Genomic DNA, 22,400 nt, shown 5'->3' with positions numbered 1-22,400 from the left:
AATGGGCAGGATGAGGAGGAAACACAGATATAGGCCCAAAGAATAAAGTTGGCTAAATGCAGTTCCAAATTGGTAACACAGGACTAACCAGGGGGCATTGCAGTGGAGGACAACTGGAATGAGAGGCTGACACAGAGAGTAGGCCCAAATCAGTAAGTAGTCGAAATGCAGTTCAAAATTGGCAACCGTAGTAAACAGGCGGCACAGCTTTGTTCAGTGGAGGAGAACAGCAAGGAGTGGCAGACACCGATAGTAGGCCCCAACCCAACTAGTAGGCCAAATGCAGTCTAACATTAACAACTACTTAACGAGAGCCTAAAAATGGAATTTCAGGACAGGAAACCAGGAGAACAGCAAGGAGCGGCAGACACTGTTAGTAGGCCCCAAACCAACTAGTACGCCAAATGCAGTTGTTCCATTTAACCACTATTTAACAAGAGCCTGAAGATAGAAGCTCAGGAAAGGCAACCTGGAGAACACCTTGGAGTGGAACACACCATCTCTCTACACCCCATACCAAATGTGTAGGCCTAATGCAGTGTAGTTTCCAACAACTACTAAACGAGAGCATTAAGATTGAAGCAATGGAGAGGAAACCTGGGGAACACCTTGGAGTGGAACACACCGTCTCTCTACACCCCATACCCAATTTGTAGGCCTAATGCAGTGTAGTTTCCAACAACTACTAAACAAGAGCATTAAGATTGAAGCAATGGAGAGGAAACCTGGGGAACACCTTGGAGTGGAACACACCATCTCTCTACACCCCATACCCAATTTGTAGGCCTAATGCAGTGTAGTTTCCAACAACTACTAAACGAGAGCATTAAGATTGAAGCAATGGAGAGGAAACCTGGGGAACACCTTGGAGTGGAACACACCGTCTCTACACCCCATACCACATGTGTAGGCCTAATGCAGTGTAGTTTCCAACAACTACTAAACGAGAGCATTAAGATTGAAGCAATGGAGAGGAAACCTGGGGAACACCTTGGAGTTGAACACACCGTCTCTACACCCCATACCCAATTTGTAGGCCTTATGCAGTATAGTTTTCACCAACTACTAAACGAGAGTAGGAAGATCGAAGCAATGTGGACGAAACCTGGGGCACACCTTGTGGCGGCAGACACCGTTAGTAGGCCCTACCAAAGTTGTAGCCCCAATGCAGTTTAAAATTCCTAGAGGCTGAAAACAAGGCTATTGACGCTCAGCTTTTTTCAAAGGAACACAGCTGTATTGAGTGGCGCAGACAGACACAGGTAGTAGGCCTTAAACCAAAAATGTGGCTCACTGCAGCTTAAAAAAGGTTACAGGGGTACACAGGCAGCATTGCTCTGGGCAGTGGAGGACAATTTCAATAGTGGACCGCAGACAGACTTTGTACGCCTACTATTAAAAAAAGGATGCTCTATGCAATTTTAAATAGGTTCCAGGGGTACACGGGCAGCAGTAGACTGGTCAGTGTAGTAGTAGTAGAAAGAACGGGCCGCAGACAGGCTTCGAAGGCCTAACATAAAAAAATATTGGGCTGTAGGCACTTTTAAATAGGTTCCAGGGGAACACAGGCAGCAGTGGTCTGGTCAGTGTAGGAGTAGTAGAAAGAACGGGCCGCAGACAGGCTTCGAAGGCCTAACATAATAAATTGGGCTGGCTGTAGGCAATTTACAATTGGTTCCAGGGGTACACGGGCAGCAGTAGACAGGTCAGTGGAGGCCTAGTGGAAGGAGGGACCGCAGACAGGCTTCGAAGGCCTAACATAATAAATTGGGCTGGCTGTAGGCAATTTAAAATTGGTTCCAGGGGTACACGGGCAGCAGTAGACAGGTCAGTGGAGGCCTAGTGGAAGGAGGGACCGCAGACAGGCTTCGAAGGCCTAACATAATAAAATTGGACAGGCTGTAGGCATTTTATAATTGGTTCCAGGGGTACACGGGCAGCAGTAGACAGGTCATTGGAGGCCTAGTGGAAGGAGGGACCGCAGACAGGCTTCGAAGGCCTAACATAATAAAATTGGACTGGCTGTAGGCACTTTATAATTGGTTCCAGGGGTACACGGGCAGCAGTGATCTGGTCAGCGGAGGCCGATTGTAATGAGTGTCTGCCAGTTAGTAGTCCAAAACAATAAATAAATGTGAATGTCTCGCATTAAAACAAAACGAAAACACTAAAGGGTGCAATCATTAGGTACAGGGGTGGGATCCTCTGCGTAGTTTCAGACCTACTAATTTGGCGCAAAGTATTTACTTTGGTAAATAGAGGACACTGCCCCTGACTATGTTAAGTACCATCGTACATTTCAACACAATGGTATTGTCAGTGGCAGGAATGGAAGGATGTCAGCGCATAAACTAAACATTGGTGGAAGTGTGAGAGATAAATGTGGAAGTGGTAGAGCAATGTTTGACCTGGGGGTGGGTGAACTCTCTTGTGGCCGGCGGTACAGGCCCAGGGCCCCTCATGTTACAACAGTGTGTCTGACGTTGGGTGCGCACCACCACCGCCAGAGACACTTTATTGTACTATGAGGGACCCAGTGGCAGTGCTGTCGACCAAAAGCGGGCACACCCACCTCTTCAGACAAACAGCACTCTCACGGGTGCTTGCGCCAAGTCGCGATACCACGGCCCCGTGTGGGGAGTTTGGCCATTTAGGGAGGTGCAAACATGTCGTATGATGGACAATCAGCTGCAGCAAATTAAGACATTAGAAAAGTAATTCACAATAGTCCACAGGCAAGAGCTTTTCATAGGAAAGCTAGGTGTCGGCCGGGCAAGGTGGGGCAAAAGAATTCGAAATCCAGTTGTGGTTCATTTTAATGAATGTTAGATCATCAACATTTTGGGTAGCCAGACGAGTCCTTTTTTCGGTTAATATTGAACCTGCAGCACTGAATACTCTTTCTGATAGGGCTTTCCTCTTCCTCTGGTGCAGACGCCTGATCCTTTATGTGCGTCAAACTTTGCATCAGCAGACACATTAGGGGGATGCTTATGCTTATTATGGCGTTGTCTGCACTAACCAGCCGTGTGCATTCCTCAAAACACTGAAGGACTTGACACATATCTTGTATCTTCGACCACTGCACACCTGACAACTCCATGTCTGCCATCCTACTGCCTGCCCGTGTATGTGTATCCTCCCACAAAAACATAACAGCCCGCCTCTGTTCGCACAGTCTCTGAAGCATGTGCAGTGTTGAGTTCCACCTTGTTGCAACGTCTATGATTAGGCGATGCTGGGGAAGGTTCAAAGACCGCTGATAGGTCTGCATACGGCTGGAGTGTACAGGCGAACGGCGGATATGTGAGCAAAGTCCACGTACTTTGAGGAGCAGGTCGGAGAACCCAGGATAAGTTTTCAATAAGCACTGCACCACCAGGTTTAAGGTGTGAGCCAGGCAAGGAATGTGTTTCAGTTGGGAAAGGGAGATGGCAGCCATGAAATTCCTTCCGTTATCACTCACTACCTTGCCTGCCTCAAGATCTACTGTGCCCAGCCACGACTGCGTTTCTTGCTGTAAGAACTCGGACAGAACTTCCGCGGTGTGTCTGTTGTCGCCCAAACACTTCATAGCCAATACAGCCTGCTGACGCTTGCCAGTAGCTGGCCCATAATGGGACAACTGGTGTGCAACAGTGTCTGCTGCCGATGGAGTGGTTGGGCGACTGCGGTCTGTGGAAGAGCTCTCGCTTCTGCAGGAGGACGAGGAGGAGGAGGAGGAGGGGGTGCGAACGCCTACAGCCAACTGTTTCCTAGACCGTGGGCTAGGCACAACTGTCCCGAAATTGATGTCCCCTGTGGACCCTGCATCCACCACATTCACCCAGTGTGCCGTGATGGACATGTAACGTCCCTGGCCATGCCTACTGGTCCATGCATCTGTAGTCAGGTGCACCTTTGTACTCACAGATTGCCTGAGTGCATGGACGATGCACTGTTTAACATGCTGATGCAGGGCTGGGATGGCTTTTCTGGAAAAAAAGTGTCGACTGGGTAGCTCGTAGCGTGGTTCAGCGTACTCCATCAGGGCTTTGAAAGCTTCGCTTTCAACTAACCGGTAGGGCATCATCTCTAACGAGATTAGTCTAGCTATGTGGGCGTTAAAACCCTGTGTACGCGGATGTGAGGATAAGTACTTCCTTTTTCTAACCAGAGTCTCATGTAGGGTGAGCTGGACTGGAGAGCTGGAGATCGTGGAACTAGCGGGTGTGCCGGTGGACATGGCAGACTGAGAGACGGTTGGAGACGGTATTGTTTCCGCCGGTGCCCTAGATGCAATATTTCCTCCTACAAAACTGGTGATTCCCTGACCCTGACTGCTTTTGGCTGGCAAAGAAACCTGCACAGATACTGCCGGTGGTGCGGAAAATGGTGGCCTTACAGTGACGGAAGGGATGTTGCGTTGCTGACTAGCTTCATTGGCCGAGGGTGCTACAACCTTAAGGGACGTTTGGTAGTTAGTCCAGGCTTGAAAATGCATGGTGGTTAAATGTCTATGCATGCAACTTGTATTGAGACTTTTCAGATTCTGACCTCTGCTTAAGCTAGTTGAACATTTTTGACAGATGACTTTGCGCTGATCAATTGGATGTTGTTTAAAAAAAATGCCAGACTGCACTCTTCCTAGCATCGGATCCCTTTTCAGGGATTGCAGACTGAGCTTTAACCGGATGGCCACGCTGTCCTCCAACAGGTTTTGGCTTTGCCACGCGTTTTGGGCCAGATACGGGCCCGGCAGATGGAACCTGTTGCGATGTTGATGCCTGCTGCGGCCCCTCCTCCACCTCCGCTTCAGAACTACTGGCGCCTGCACCCTGTTCCCCCAATGGCTGCCAATCGGGGTCAACAACTGGGTCATCTATTACCTCCTCTTCTAGCTTGTGTGCAACTTCGTCTGTGTCACCGTGTCGGTCGGTGGTATAGCGTTCGTGACGGGGCAACATAGTCTCATCAGGGTCTGATTGTGGATCAGTACCCTGAGAGGGCAATGTTGTGGTCTGAGTCAAAGGACCAGCATAATAGTCTGGCTGTGGCTGCGCATCAGTGCACTCCATGTCAGAATCTACTTGTAATGGGCATGGCCTGTTAACTGCTTCACTTTCTAAGCCAGGGACGGTATGTGTAAAGAGCTCCATGGAGTAACCCGTTGTGTCGCCTGCTGCATCCTTCTCTCTTGTTGTTTTTGCTGAAGAGGACAAGGAAGCGACTTGTCCCTGACCGTGAACATCCACAAACGACGCGCTGCTTTTACATTTACCAGTTTCAGAAGAGGAGGCAAAAGAGCTAGAGGCTGAGTCTGCAAGGTAAGCCAAAACTTGCTGTTGCTGCTCCGGCTTTAAAAGCGGTTTTCCTACTCCCAGAAAAGAGAGCGTTCGAGGCCTTGTGTAGCCAGACGACGAACCTGGCTCCACAGCTCCAGACTTAGGTGGAATATTTTTTTTCCCACGACCACCTGATGCTCCATTACCACTACCATCATTACCAGCTGACAATGAACGCCCACGGCCACGACCTCTTGCACCAGACTTTCTCATTGTTTTAAAAACTTAACCAAAGTAACTTTATTTGTTGCTGTCAAACAACTTACACGGTGAGCTATAACTTCAGTATGATTTCACTATCCCTTTACAGGTTGGTGAGACCACAAGGAAAATCAGGCACAATGTTACACACTCTGTTTTCTGTGGCACCAAATCACAGAGATGCCACACACGCAGGACTGTCACTCAAGCACAAATGTCAATATTAATCTCCCACTGATTTTTTTTTTTTCAGGGAGACTTTAGAAACAAAATTAAAAAAAAATAGGCTTTCTATGGCCCACTGAGTGAGAGATGGCACACACAGGAGTCAGGAGTGGCACACAAGCCCAGAGGCCAATATTTATCTCCCAATGATTGATGTAGTGATATTTTCAGGTAGATTTTAGAACCCAAATCAAGCAAAAAAATAAATAGGCTTTCTATGGCCCACTCAGTGAGAGATGGCACACACAGGAGTCAGGAGTGGCACACAAGCCCAGAGGCCAATATTTATCTCCCACTGATTGATGTAGTGATATTTTCAGGTAGATTTTAGAACCCAAATCAAGCAAAAAAAATAAATAGGCTTTCTATGGCCCACTGAGTGAGAGATGGCACACACAGGGATGGCACTCTAGCAGAAATGCCAATCTTAATCTCCCACAAAGGTATGGCAGGCAGCAATAAGGAGTGGACTGATGCACAAATTAAATAAAAAGTGTGGACAAACAAAAAAGATAGCTGTGCAGAAAGGAAGGAACAAGAGGATTTGTGCTTTGAAAAAAGCAGTTGGTTTGCACAGCGGCGTACACACAGCAATGCAGCTATCAGGGAGCCTTCTAGGGCAGCCCAATGAGCTACAGCGCTGAGAAAAAAAAAAATGTAGCTTCCACTGTCCCTGCACACCGAAGGTGGTGTTGGACAGTGGAAATCGCTACAGCACAAGCGGTTTGGTGGTTAATGGACCCTGCCTAACGCTATCCCTGCTTCTGACGAAGCGGCAGCAACCTCTCCCTAAGCTCAGATCAGCAGCAGTGAGATGGCGGTCGGCGGGAACGCCCCTTTATAGCCCCTGCGACGCCGCAGACAGCAAGCCAATCACTGCAATGCCCTTCTCTAAGATGGTGGGGACCAGGACCTATGTCATCACGCTGCCCACACTCTGCGTTCACCTTTATTGGCTGAGAAATGGCGCTTTTCGCGTCATTGAAACGCGACTTTGGCGCGAAAGTCGCGTACCGCATGGCCGACCCCGCACAGGGGTCGGATCGGGTTTCATGAAACCCGACTTTGCCAAAAGTCGGCGACTTTTGAAAATTAACGACCCGTTTCGCTCAACCCTAGTCGCTAGAGCATATTTGCCTCCAAACAAATTTGTATACTTCGCAATTCATCAGTCAGAATCCATGATCCAATTATGCGACATTAATTTTTGGGGAGATTTTTAGTCCATGGGGCTTGTTAAAAAATGAGCATTCAGTCTTATTGGTTCAACCGCCATGTTCAAGCAACCCGTATTTGAAAAAACGTGGCACTCAAAAATGAATATATGTCTTGAATTTAACCCCTATCTGACCTTGGACGAGATAGTACGTCCAAGGTCAGATCCCCTGCTTTGATGCAGGGCTCCGCGGTGAGCCCGCATCAAAGCCGGGACATGTCAGCTGTTTTGAACAGCTGACATGTGCCCGTAATAGGCGTGGGCAGAATCGCGATCTGCCCGCACCTATTAACTAGTTAAATGCCGCTGTCAAATGCAGACAGCGGCATTTAACTACCGCTTACTGCCGGGCGGCCGGAAATGACGTCATCGCCGACCCCCGTCACATGATCGGGGGTCGGCGATGCGTCTCCATTGTAACCATAGAGGTCCTAGAGACCTCTATGGTTACTGATCGCCGGTGGCTGTGAGCGCCACCCTGTGGTCGGCGCTCACAGCACACCTGCATTTCTGCTATGTAGCAGAGGCGATCGCGTTGTGCCTGCTTCTAGCCTCCCATGGAGGCTATTGAAGCATGGCAAAAGTAAAAAAAAAAATTTGAAAAAAATGTTAAAAAAATAAAAAAAATATAAAAGTTTAAATCACCCCCCTTTCGCCCAAATCAAAATAAATCAATAAAAAAAATATCAAATCTACACATATTTGGTATCGCCGCGCTCAGAATCGCCCGATCTATCAATTAAAAAAAGCATTAACTTGATCGCTAAACAGTGTAGTGGGAAAAAAATTCGAAACACCAGAATTACGTTTTTTTGGTCGCCGCGACATTGCATTAAAATGCAATAACGGGCGATCAAAAGAACGTATCTGCACCGAAATGCTATCATTAAAAACTTCATCTCGGCACGCAAAAAATAAGCCCTCAACCGACCCCAGATCACGAAAAATGGAAACGCTACGAGTATCGGAAAATGGCGCAATTTTTTTTTTTTAGCAAAGTTTGGAATTTTTTTTCACCACTTAGATAAAAAATAACCTAGTCATGTTAGGTGTCTATGAACTCGTACTGACCTGGAGAATCATAATGTCAAGTCAGTTTTAGCATTTAGTGAACCTAGCAAAAAAGCCAAAACAAAAAACAAGTGTGGGACTGCACTTTTTTTGCAATTTCACCGCACTTGGAATTTTTTTCCCGTTTTCTAGTACACGACATGCTAAAACCAATGATGTCGTTCAAAAGTACAACTCGTCCCGCAAAAAATAAGCCCTCACATGGCCAAATTGACGGAAAAATAAAAAAGTTATGGCTCTGGGAAGGAGGGGAGTGAAAAACGAACACGGAAAAATGAAAAATCCCATGGTCATAAAGGGGTTAAACAAGTACAAAAAGTAGATATTTCGGTCTCAAATGACCTTTCTCAGTGTATCGATCGCACAAGTAGAGAAGTAAAAAAGGAAACGACACAGTGTCCAGTTAAGTAAGTGTTTTGGAGAAGAGCCCAAATAAATAGTGTGCTGAAAGTGGCATTCACCGCTTGTTCCTGTGTGACTTAGATTACACACAGGTGGACTTCCTTTCACTAAGCATGTGACTTATGATAAGCATGTGACTTAGGCCGGCTTCACACTTGCGAGTTTTACGGACGTAAGAGCGCAGAAACTACGTCCGTAAAACTCGCAAAAAATACGGCACAATTATTCTCTATGCCCCTGCTCCTATCTGCCGTATTTTACTGATCAGTATTATACGGCTTTCTACGGCCGTACAAAATCGCAGCATGCTGCGTTTGTCACCGTACTGCGCAAGAAATACGCCAATGAAAGTCTATGGAAGCGTGAAAAATACGGATTACACACGGACAGGCAGTGTGACTTGCGAGAAATACGCAGCGCTGTTAGAGAGAAAAGCCGGCAATTCAGTGCGGTGTACAGTAAAATCACACTGACAGCTTACAGTAGAATAGGTAGAATAAATGTGTACACATAGAATAGGTATATATATATATATATATGTCAGTGAGACACATATATGTATATATATTAATATTTTTTCCAGCGCTATACAGCTTGAAAGCCGGTAATTCAATTACCGGCTTTTTCCTTCTCCTTCCTAAAACCCGACATGATTTGAGATATGGTTTACATACAGTAAACCATGTCTTCTCTCCATTTTTTTTGCAGATTCCACACTACTAATGTCAGTAGAGTGTATCTGCAAAATTTGGCCGTTCTAGCTCTTAAAATAAAGGGTTAAATGGCGGAAAAAATTGGCGTGGGCTCCCGCGCAATTTTCTCCGCCAGAGTAGTAAAGCCAGTGACTGAGGGCAGATATTAATAGCCTGGAGAGGGTCCATGGTTATTGGCCCCCCCCCCTGGCTAAAAATATCTGCCCCCAGCCACCCCAGAAAAGGCACATCTGTAAGATGCGCCTATTCTGGCACTTGGCCACTCTCTTCCCATTCCCGTGTAGCGGTGGGATATGGGGTAATGAAGGGTTAATGCCACCTTGCTATTGTAAGGTGACATTAAGCCTAATTAATAATGGAGAGGCGTCAATTATGACACCTATCCATTATTAATCCAATTGTAGTTAAGGGTTAAATAAAACACAAACACATTATTTAAAATTATTTTAATGAAATAAAAACAATGGTTGTTTGAGTATTTTATTCTACGCCCAATCCAGTCACTGAAGACCCTCGTTCTGTGAAAGAAAAAACATAATAAACCAACAATATACTTACCCTCCGCAGATCTGTAACGTCCAACGATGTAAATCCTTCTGAAGGGGTTAAAACATTTTGCAGCAAGGAGCTTTGCTAATGCAATGCTACTCCTCGCTGCAAAACCCCGGGGAATGAGTCTAAATATAGATCAATGAGCTATATTTAGCTTCATTTGCGGTGAGGCGCCCTCTGCTGGATGTTCATAGATCGTGGGAACTTTCCTAGAAAGCCTGGGAGCTTTCTAGGTAATTTCCCACGATCTATGAACATCCAGCAGAGGGCGCCTCACCGCAAATGAAGCTAAATATAGCTCATTGATCTATATTTAGACTCATTCCCCGGGGTTTTGCAGCGAGGAGTAGCATTGCATTAGCAAAGCTCCTTGCTGCAAAATGTTTTAACCCCTTCAGAAGGATTTACATCGTTGGACGTTACAGATCTGCGGAGGGTAAGTATATTGTTGGTTTATTATGTTTTTTCTTTCACAGAACGAGGGTCTTCAGTGACTGGATTGGGCGTAGAATAAAATACTCAAACAACCATTGTTTTTATTTCATTAAAATAATTTTAAATAATGTGTTTGTGTTTTATTTAACCCTTAACTACAATTGGATTAATAATGGATAGGTGTCATAATTGACGCCTCTCCATTATTAATTAGGCTTAATGTCACCTTACAATAGCAAGGTGGCATTAACCCTTCATTACCCCATATCCCACCGCTACACGGGAATGGGAAGAGAGTGGCCAAGTGCCAGAATAGGCGCATCTTACAGATGTGCCTTTTCTGGGGTGGCTGGGGGCAGATATTTTTAGCCAGGGGGGGGGGGGGCAATAACCATGGACCCTCTCCAGGCTATTAATATCTGCCCTCAGTCACTGGCTTTACTACTCTGGCGGAGAAAATTGCGCGGGAGCCCACGCCAATTTTTTCCGCCATTTAACCCTTTATTTTAAGAGCTAGAAAGGCCAAAATTTGCAGATATACTCTACTGACATTAGTAGTGTGGAATCTGCAAAAAAAATGGAGAGAAGACATGGTTTACTGTATGTAAACCATGTCTCAAATCATGTCGGGTTTTAGGAAGGAGAAGGAAAAAGCCGGTAATTGAATTACCGGCTTTCAAGCTGTATAGCGCTGGAAAAAATATTAATATATATACATATATGTGTCTACTGACATATATATATATATATATATATATATATATATATATATAGACAGTATATATATATTTTTTTTTCTTTTTGGGACACATGGATCACTTCTATAGCGGTATGTTGGTTTTGCAAGCCTGCGAGAAAACCACGCAGTACGGATGCCATACGGATTACATACGGAGGATGCCATGCGCAAAAAACGCTGACACACCCTGCCTACGGAGGAGCTACGGACCACTATTTTCGGGACATTTCAGCGTATTACGGCCGTAATATACGGACCGTATTTTCATACGCTGAGTGTGAAGCCGGCCTTATGAAGGTAATTGCTAGCAACAGAAATTTAGGGTCTTCATTTCAAAGGGGTGAATACATATGCATATGACAATTCTTAGTTATGTGATCCCATAATTGTAATTTATGCATATATTTTTCTTACTTCACTTCACCAACTTAGACTATTTAGTGCTGATCATCACAACCAGTCCATAGATATAAATAAGTCCGGGATATTGCAGAGTATATTAAACCAAATAATCTTATTTATTAAATATTATATTAAAAACATTGAACAAACAATAAATCAGATTGCTGCTATTACGGTGCAGGGATACATCGCATAACATCAGTCAAAATTGTAGTATTTACAAGCACTTTAACCCCTTCATGACCCCGCCTATTTTGACCTTAATGACCTGGCCGTTTGGAGAGCCCCCGTGTGCCTAAACATTGGAGCTCCCCCACAAGTAACCCCATTTTGGAAACTGGACCCCCCAAGGAACTTATCTAGATGTCTAGTGAGCACTTTAAACCCTCAGGTGCTTCACAAATTGATCCGTAAAAATGCAAACGTACTTTTTTTTCACAAAACATTTCTTTTCGCCTCAATTTTTTCATTTTCACATGGGCAATAGGATAAAATGGATCCTAAAATTTGTTGGGCAATTTCTCCCGAGTACGCCGATACCTCATATGTGGGGGTAAACCACTGTTTGGGCACACGGCAGGGCTCGGAAGGGAAGGCGCGCCATTTGACTTTTTGAATGGAAAATTAGCTCCAATTGTTAGCGGACACCATGTCGCGTTTGGAGAGCCCCTGTGTGCCTAAACATTGGAGCTCCCCCACAAGTGACCCCATTTTGGAAACTAGACCACCCAATGAACTTATCTAGATACATATTGAGCTCTTTAAACCCCCAGGTGCTTCACAGAAGTTTATAACGCAGAGCCATGAAAATAAAACAATTTTCTTTCCTCAAAAATGATTTTTTAGCCTGGAATTTCCTATTTTGCCAAGGGTAATAGGAGAAATTGGACCCCAAAAGTTGTTGTCCAGTTTCTCCTGAGTACGCTGATACCCCATGTGTGGGAGTAAGCCACTGTTTGGGTACATGCCGGGGCTCGGAAGTGAAGTTGTGACGTTTTGAAATGCAGACTTTCATGGAATGCTCTGCGGGCGTCATGTTGCGTTTCCAGAGCCCCTGATGTGGCTAAACAGTAGAAACCCCCCACAAGTGACCCCATTTTGGAAACTAGACCCTGAAAGGAACTTATCTAGATATGTGGTGAGCACTTTGAACCCCCAAGTGCTTCACAGAAGTTTATAACGCAGAGCTGTGAAAATAATAAATACGTTTTCTTTCCTCAAAAATAATTTTTTTGCTCAGAATTTTTTATTTTCCCAAGGGTTACAGGAGAAATTGAACCCCAAAAGTTGTTGTCCTGTTTCTCCTGAGTACGCTGATACCCCATGTGTGGGGGTAAACCACTGTTTGGGCACACGTCGGGGCTCAGAAGGGAAGTAGTGACCTTTGAAATGCAGACTTTGATGGAATGGTCTGCGGGCGTCACGTTGCGTTTGCAGAGCGCCTGGTGTGCCTAAACAGTAGAAACCCCCCACAAGTGACCCCATTTTGGAAACTAGACCCCCCAAGGAACTTATCTAGATATGTGGTGAGCACTTTGAACCCCCAAGTGCTTCACAGACGTTTACAACGCAGAGCCGTGAAAATAAAAAATCATTTTTCTTTCCTCAAAAATGATGTTTTAGCAAGCAATTTTTTATTTTCACAAGAGTAACAGGAGAAATTGGACCCCACTGTTTGGACACACGTCGGGGTTCGGAAGGGAGGGAGCACCATTTGACTATTTTGAATACAAGATTGGCTGGAATCAATGGTGGCGCCATGTTGCGTTTGGAGACCCCTGATGTGCCTAAACAGTGGAAACCGACACAAAAAGAGGACTTACAAATCCTCCAAAAAATTCAAAAAAGTCACAGCAAAAAGCAGAGATGTTTTACCTGCTGAAGCCTCCAACTGAATGCACCAGCAGGGCGCAGCGGACCTGATAAATGATGACAAACACACAGGTGCAAAAAATACCGATGAAACAACCACTTTCAATCCAGTGTTGTCTGTTTGGCATTAGTGCACAAAAAGATAAGAGATACTAGTCTGTATATGGCATAATTACACACGCAATGCAAGGCATCTGGTTTGCAACCTATTAGTAACGCACATACAGGCGGGCTGCCCAGTGCTACAAAATGCATGCTGTGTGAACAGAGGCCAATAGTTTACAGAGCCATCATGGTCCGACTGCGCCCTGCAAGATAAAGTGCAAAAAGAAAACCACATATCAATGTATGTAAGGTATTAGTTTATTCAATGTTTAGCGTAAACATTTATTCAATGTTTAGCGTTAGGACTGGCAAATTGTAAGGACCCGTGACGTGGGTTGCCAGCTTATGTATTGAGGCCCCAATATAAACTAACCCCCCTGGGCTGTACTACCACTCCCCCTGTCCCTGCAGATCAGGCGAAATTGGAGTTAACCCTTTCACCGAATCTGCAGGGACGCGATCTTTCCATGATGCCACATAGGCGTCACGGGTCGGATTGGCACCGACTTTCATGACGCCTACGTGGCGTCAAAGGTTGGGAAGGGGTTAAATGAAACTTATATGTAATATGTGCAGCACGGTGGCTCATTGGATAGCACTGCAGACTTGCAGCGCTGGAGTCCTAGGTTCTAATCCCACCTTGGACAACATCTGCAAGGAGTTTGTGGGTTTCCTCCAGGTACTCCGGTTTCCTCCCACATTCCAAAGACATACAGATAGGGAATTTAGATTGTGAGCCCCATTGGGAACAGTGATGATAATGTGTGCAAACTGTTAAGCGCTGCGGAATATGTTAGCGCTATATAAAAGTAAAGATTATTAGTAGTAGTATGTGTGATATACAGCACAGACCAAAAGTTTGGACACACCTTCTCATTTAAAGATTTTTCTGTATTTTCATGACTATGAAAATTGTACATTCACACTGAAGACATCAAAACTATGAATTAACACATGGGGAATTATATACTTACCAAAAAAGTGTGAAACAACTAAAATTATGTCTTATATTCTAGGTTCTTCAAAGTAGCCACCTTTTGCTTTGATGACTGCTTTGCACACTCTTGGCATTCTCTTGATAAGCTTCAAGAGGTAGTCACCGGGAATGGTTTTCACTTCACAGGTGTGCCCTGTCAGGCTTAATAAGTGGGATTTTTTACCTTATAAATGGGGTTGGGACCATCAGTTGTGTTGTGCAGAAGTCTGGTGGATACACAGCTGATAGTCCTACTGAATAGACTGTTAGAATTTGTATTATGGCAAGAAAAAAGCAGCTAAGTAAAGAAAAACGAGTGACCATCATTACTTTAAGAAATGAAGGTCAGTCAGTCCGAAAAATTGGGCAAACTTTGAACGTGTCCCCAAGTGCAGTGGCAAAAACCATCAAGTGCTACAAAGAAACTGGCTCACACGAGGACCGCCCCAGGAAACGAAGACCAAGAGTCACCTCTGCTTCTGAGGATAAGATTATCCAAGTCATCAGCCTCAGAAATCGCAGGTTAACAGCAGCTCAGATTAGAGACCAGGTCAATGCCACACAGACTTCTAGCAGCAGACACATCTCTGCAACAACTGTTAAGAGGAGACATTGTGCAGCAGGCCTTCATGGTAAAATAGCTGCTAGGAAACCACTGCTAAGGACAGGCAACAAGCAGAAGAGACTTGTTTGGACATTAGACCAGGGGAAATCTGTGCTTTGGTCTGATGAGTCCAAGTTTGAGATCTTTGGTTCCAACCACCGTGTCTTTATGCGACGCAGAAAAGGTGAAGGGATGGACTCTACATGCCTGGTTCCCACCATGAAGCATGGAGGAGGTGTGATGGTGTGGGGGTGCTTTGCTGGTGACTCTGTTGGGGATTTATTCAAAATTTAAGGCATACTGAACCAGCATGGCTACCAAAGCATCTTGCAGCGTCATTCTATTCCATTCGGTTTGCGTTTAGTTGGACGATCATTTATTTTTCAACAGGACAATGACCCCAAACACACCTCCAAGCTGTGTAAGGGCTATGTGATGAAGAAGGAGAGTGATGGGGTGCTACGCCAGATGACTTGGTCTCCACAGTCACCAGACCTGAACCCAATTGAGATGGTTTGGGGTAAGCTGGACCGCAGAGTGAAGGCAAAAGGGCCAACAAGTGCTAAGCATCTCTGGGAACTCCTCCAAGATTGTTGGAAGACCATTCCTGGTGACTACCTCTTGAAGCTCATCAAGAGAATGCCAAGAGTGTGCACAGCAGTCATCAAAGCAAAAGGTGGCTACTTTGAAGAACCTAGAATATAAGACATAATTTCAGTTGTTTCACACTTTTTTGTTAAGTATGTAATTCCACATGTGTTAATTCATAGTTTTGATGCCTTTAGTGTGAATGTACAATTTTCACAGTCATGAAAATACAGAAAAACCTTTAAATGAGAAGGTGTGTCCAAACTTTTGGTCTGTATTGTATATATGTAGTATGTGTGATATAGCCAGCCTATTCCCACCTACTCCAAATCATAAATAACATAGTATCAGGTGCATAGCTCTAAAAAACTATAGGGAGAAAAATACTTTATCTAAAAAACTAATTAAAGCTGCCAAAAAGGAAACAGAGAAGCACATTGCTAAGGAGAGTAAAACTAATCCCAAACTGTTCTTCAACTATATCAATAGTAAAAGAATAAAAACTGAAAATGTAGGCCCCTTAAAAAATAGTGAGGAAAGAATGGTTGTAGATGACGAGGAAAAAGCTAACATATTAAACACCTTCTTCTCCACGGTATTCACGGTGGAAAATGAAATGCTAGGTGAAATCCCAAGAAACAATGAAAACCCTATATTAAGGGTCACCAATCTAACCCAAGAAGAGGTGCGAAACCGGCTAAATAAGATTAAAATAGATAAATCTCCGGGTCCGGATGGCATACACCCACGAGTACTAAGAGAACTAAGTAATGTAATAGATAAACCATTATTTCTTATTTTTAGTGACTCTATAGCGACAGGGTCTGTTCCGCAGGACTGGCGCATAGCAAATGTGGTGCCAATATTCAAAAAGGGCTCTAAAAGTGAACCTGGAAATTATAGGCCAGTAAGTCTAACCTCTATTGTTGGTAAAATATTTGAAGGGTTTCTGAGGGATGTTATTCTGGATTATCTCAATGAGAATAACTGTTTAACTCCATATCAGCATGGGTTTATGAGAAATCGCTCCTGTCAAACCAATCTAATCAGTTTTTATGAAGAGGTAAGCTATAGACTGGACCACGGTGAGTCAATGGACGTGGTATATCTCGATTTTTCCAAAGCGTTTGATACCGTGCCGCACAAGAGGTTGGTACACAAAATGAGAATGCTTGGTCTGGGGGAAAATGTGTGTAAATGGGTTAGTAACTGGCTTAGTGATAGAAAGCAGAGGGTGGTTATAAATGGTATAGTCTCTAACTGGGTCGCTGTGACCAGTGGGGTACCGCAGGGGTCAGTATTGGGACCTGTTCTCTTCAACATATTCATTAATGATCTGGTAGAAGGTTTACACAGTAAAATATCGATATTTGCAGATGATACAAAACTATGTAAAGCAGTTAATACAAGAGAAGATAGTATTCTGCTACAGATGGATCTGGATAAGTTGGAAACTTGGGCTGAAAGGTGGCAGATGAGGTTTAACAATGATAAATGTAAGGTTATACACATGGGAAGAGGGAATCAATATCACCATTACACACTGAACGGGAAACCACTGGGTAAATCTGACAGGGAGAAGGACTTGGGGATCCTAGTTAATGATAAACTTACCTGGAGCAGCCAGTGCCAGGCAGCAGCTGCCAAGGCAAACAGGATCATGGGGTGCATTAAAAGAGGTCTGGATACACATGATGAGAGCATTATACTGCCTCTGTACAAATCCCTAGTTAGACCGCACATGGAGTACTGTGTCCAGTTTTGGGCACCGGTGCTCAGGAAGGATATAATGGAACTAGAGAGAGTACAAAGGAGGGCAACAAAATTAATAAAGGGGATGGGAGAACTACAATACCCAGATAGATTAGCGAAATTAGGATTATTTAGTCTAGAAAAAAGACGACTGAGGGGCGATCTAATAACCATGTATAAGTATATAAGGGGACAATACAAATATCTCGCTGAGGATCTGTTTATACCAAGGAAGGTGACGGGCACAAGGGGGCATTCTTTGCGTCTAGAGGAGAGAAGGTTTTTCCACCAACATAGAAGAGGATTCTTTACTGTTAGGGCAGTGAGAATCTGGAATTGCTTGCCTGAGGAGGTGGTGATGGCGAACTCAGTCGAGGGGTTCAAGAGAGGCCTGGATGTCTTGCTGGAGCAGAACAATATTGTATCATACAATTATTAGGTTCTGTAGAAGGACGTAGATCTGGGTATTTATTATGATGGAATATAGGCTGAACTGGATGGACAAATGTCTTTTTTCGGCCTTACTAACTATGTTACTATGTTACTATGTTACTATGTTACTATGTGTGCAAGCAGTATCAAACAATGAATATATGGATAGTGTGAACCAGTGATTATGGAGGATGGTTGGGTTAGTAATGTAACGCGAATGGGTACTTACGAGTAAATGCTGATAAGGTGCATTCCACACCGCCCCAACACGTGTTTCGCCCATTGTTCGTCAGGGGGCGTGCATCACTCACAAATAAAATAACAAAAATATTTAAACACAGGTTGTAATGTAACAAAATAGGTAAAAATCCAAGGGAGTGAATTCTTTAGGCTACTTTCACACTTGCATCGGTACGGGGCCGTCGCAAACTGTCAGCCCGACATACTGACGGACAGTGTGTTAAATGTAGCACAACGTGGGCAGTGGATGCAGTTTTACAATGCATTCGCTGCCCATTGCGATGAGCGGGGAGGAGGGGGCGGAGTTTCGGCCACGCTTGCGCGGTCGAAAATGGCGGACATGATGCACAAAAAAAGTTACATTGAACTTTTTTTGTGCGTCACGTCCGCCAAAAACACGACGCATACGTTGCATGACGGATGCGACGTGTGGCCATACGTCGCAATGCTTCGGTAATACAAGTCTATGGAGAAAAAACGCATCCTGCGGGCACATTTGCAGGATGCGTTTTTTTCACCAAAACAGCGCATGGCGACGTACGCCAATCGACGCAAGTGTGAAAGTAGCCTTAGCAAGTTTACAGATTCTTGCTTAATTTATGCGGAGCGATTTCTGACAAGGATTTTCCTGCAAATCTTCCAGTATTATATGTGGATTTTCTGGATCCATATTTTTTGGCAGATAATAGCAATATTTATTTTACCAATCATTACTAAGCATACTGCACATTCTAATATTCTTTTTATTTACATTTTAAATAGTTTTTGAGATGTGACTAAACCAAACATTTCAGTTAAACAAATTATTTATAGAAATCATCAAGTCAAATAATAAAATAAAAGGGACGTCACTCAGTGAAGGCTCTGCAGAACACAGCAACAAGATGATATCAACTCAAGGACAATGCGGAGCTATCCAATGCATTATGCTGATTAGAAAGGTGACAGAGGATGTTGCAGTGCTAGCACCTTCTGGTACCCTATAGACAACTTCAGATAAAGCAGATCAGAGCTATACAAAGACTGCACTACAGAATGAAGACGATACACAATATCAGTAACACAAACACTCAAGCCAGATATACACGTTAGAATAATATTGCATGATCAGGTAGATTTTGCTGGAACTGACTGATGATGCATTATATATGAGGGATTCCCAACTTTTTCCCGACAGAAGATGTAGGAGAAAAGAAGGATTGTTTCTACTGAATTTCACAGCCACCACCAAAGGTGTATGGCAGCGGCTCGATCCTCTCTCTTCCCATAAAGAACATGCAAAAATTACCAAGCGGTGTATGGGATGGGATTAAGGTCACAATAAAAAAAAAAATTAAGGGCTCGATTCATTAACATTGTCTTTAACACTGCATGCCACTCCTAAAAAAAGGGAGTGTTGTAGTATTCATTAAGAGGCCATTGGCTTTCATGAATTTGGCACTTCTTTAAACTGCTATACTATTCAGCAAGAAATGTACATCAGTTAGGGTCTGGCGTACTTTTCTGTTGTAATTTGTGCCAACTAAAGTGTAAATTTTGTTCAGCTAGCTTGGCCATGCTCTGTCCTGCCTGAGCTCTGCACACTTTTCTAAAAGTTGGTGGAATCAGCAAACATTACAAACACTGAAGTTTGTAATGTTCCAAGTAGTTTTCCCGCTAGAATTTATGTAAAAAACAGATTAATTAATTGGGCTCTAGATATCTAATGTTTATGGTAAACCTTAGGGTGCAGTCAGAGGGCCGTACAAAATGGCCGATGATCACATTGCAGTGTTCGGACTGGCTCTCCTGACCTGAGTGTAACAGCTGCATAGAAATGCATGCTGGCAGGCTCGGGTCAGGAGAGGTGCTGGTCATTCCGAGCACTGCAAGGTGTTCATCATCCATGTTTTTTGGCCATCTGACTGTGCCCATAGAGTAAGTCTCTTATTTATCTAGCTCCTTAGCATCATTATTTGTGTATCTAATAATCTTCTCTTGCATACAAGTTAATTGTTATGAAGCCAGAAGGCATCCTTTTTTCTAAGCATAGCAAACATAAGGAATATGCCAGTTTATAAAAGCATAAATGTTATGACTTGGCTTCAAAGTGTTATCCACTAGAAAACACCTATTTATACTATAATCTCTAATTAGCTAGGTAGCTTCCAATAGGGCTGACACATCATAAGAATGTTGAGAGTTATATTTAACTGATAACAGCATGAGCAGGCGTCAGCTGATGTAACTACTACTTCCATCAGCCTACACCTGTTGCCACTAATAACAGTGAGAGCAGGCGGCGACTCGTAAGAGTAATCATCAGCCACCGGCACTATAAATAAATGAAAAATCCAGAGTGGGTTTCCCTACATTTTTGATAACCAGCCAGGCAAAACTGACTGCAGCGGGCTGCAACCCTCAGCTGTCAGCTTCAGCGAAGCTGGTTATTAAGAAAAGAGGGATCCCCACACTGAACTCACTGACCTGAACTGCGATGACTTTCTACCAATGCTGAGATTACCGCAATTCACACTGGCTGGGAAAGAAGCCTCAGTGACCTGCGGTAACCTCGATGAGGTCACCGCTAGTAACTGATGCTGCTTGCAGCAGTTCATTCATCAGTGGTTCTCAGCATGAATGGTCGCACTTTGCCACAATCCAGATTAAAAACTATTTAGCCCCAGTCAGGGATTATGGCGTGTGACAGAACGTCGGACAGGTGAGGAATATTGTTGTTTTTTTTTTTTTTATTATTATAGGTGATGTTGGGTTGGCTTCAATGGAATGGGACTTAGGTGAATATAACTGTGTTTGTTATTTTTAAAAAGGGATCCAAGAAGTATTGTTTCTCCTTATGGAGAGTGACATGTTAAGCATGCCGAGATGAGGAGATTTAAAGCCGCAATGCTCCTCTGGGAAATATTATTATTTACTATTTTAGAGCTATTTATTCCATGGCGCTTTACATGTGAAGAGGGTTATACATAATAAAAAAAAAGACAAACATGTACAATAATCTTATTCAATACAAGTTACGACTGGTACAGGAGGAGAGAGGACCCTGCACGCGAGGTCTCAAAATATATAATGGATAGATGAGGATACAATAGGTGAGGGCAGAGCTAGTCATGCAGCGGTTTGGTGGATCGGTGGTTACTGCAGGTCGTAGGCTTGTCGGAAGAGGTAGGTCTTCAGGTACCTTTTGAAGGTTTCCCCCATAGGCGAGAGTCTGATATGTGGGGTAGAGAGTTCCTGAGGAGGGGGGAGAAAGTTTGTATGCGATTGTGGGAAGAGGAGATAAGAGGAGAGTAGAGAAGGAAATCTTGTTAGGATCAGAGGTTGCGTGTTGGTAGGTACTGGGAGACGAGGTCACAGATGTATGGAGGAGACAGGTTGAGGATGGCTTTGTACATCATGGTTAGGGTTTTGAACTGGAGTCTCTGGGTAATAGGGAGCCAGTGAAGGGATTGACAGGGAGGAGAGGCCAGGGAATAGTGGGGGATAGGTGTATTAGTCAGGCAGCAGAGTTAGGATAGATTGGAGGGGCACTAGAGTGTTAGAGGGGAGGCCACAGAGCAAGAGGTTGCAGAAGTCAAGGCAGGAGATGGTGAGGGCATGCACTAGAGTTTTTGCAGATTTTAGGCTGAGGAATGTACGGATCCGGGAGATGTTTTTGAGTTGAAGTTGGTGGGAAGTGGAAAGGGCTTGGTATATGGTTTGAAGGAGATATCAGAGTCAAGGATTACCCCAAGGCAGCGAGCTTGTGGGACTGGGGAGAGTGAGCAGCCATTTATTTTAATGGATAGGCTTGTTGGGAGAGTTGAGAGAGATGGGGAAAGATGATGAATTCTGTTTTGTCCATGTTACGTTTTAGAAATCTAGCGGAGAAGGAAGAAATAACGGACAGACAGTATGGGATTTTGTTTAGTAGGGAGGTGATATCTAGTCCAGAAAGGTAGATCTGTGTGTCATCAGCATAGCGGTGATACTGAAAGCCATGAGATTCTATGAGCTGTCTCAGTTGGATGGGTTCCATCCACAGGGGTGTCATATCATTCACCTTATGATCCTACTACGCCCTTCACCTTAACCCTGAACTACCAGTTCTGTCTTACAATATATTCCATGAGGGGTACACGTGTCTGGAACCCATCCTTCATTAATTTGATTCTTTTACATACTCTGTCTTGGTATATATTTAGTAACATTGTAATCTTGTCACTTTGACAGGTTATGCCCTAAAAAGGGATTGTTTGTTCATCCCCTACTACTGCCACCTTTATGCACTTGTATCAAAGGACTAGAGGTAAACCTTGTATAGTCTATTATCATGTCTTTAATTTTTGCACCATATTGCAATAATTTTTTCGCCGCTCCTGATTGTATGACCTTCGTCAATTTTGGGTTGCTTTGTACATAATAACTTTACTTGTTTTCTTCTTTATCTTTTTTTCTGATGGTGATTTATTATATGTGTTTATCTTTGCCATTTTTTGCTCTCAATATGTTTGTATATGACAAACAGTGATTTATACAGTTTCTTTGCCTTTTCAGTAACCCCATGAATAA

Source organism: Ranitomeya imitator, chromosome 3 (genome assembly GCF_032444005.1).
Source record: "Ranitomeya imitator isolate aRanImi1 chromosome 3, aRanImi1.pri, whole genome shotgun sequence".
In the NCBI taxonomy this organism is placed as follows: domain Eukaryota; kingdom Metazoa; phylum Chordata; class Amphibia; order Anura; family Dendrobatidae; genus Ranitomeya; species Ranitomeya imitator.
This window is presented reverse-complemented; position numbering follows the sequence as displayed.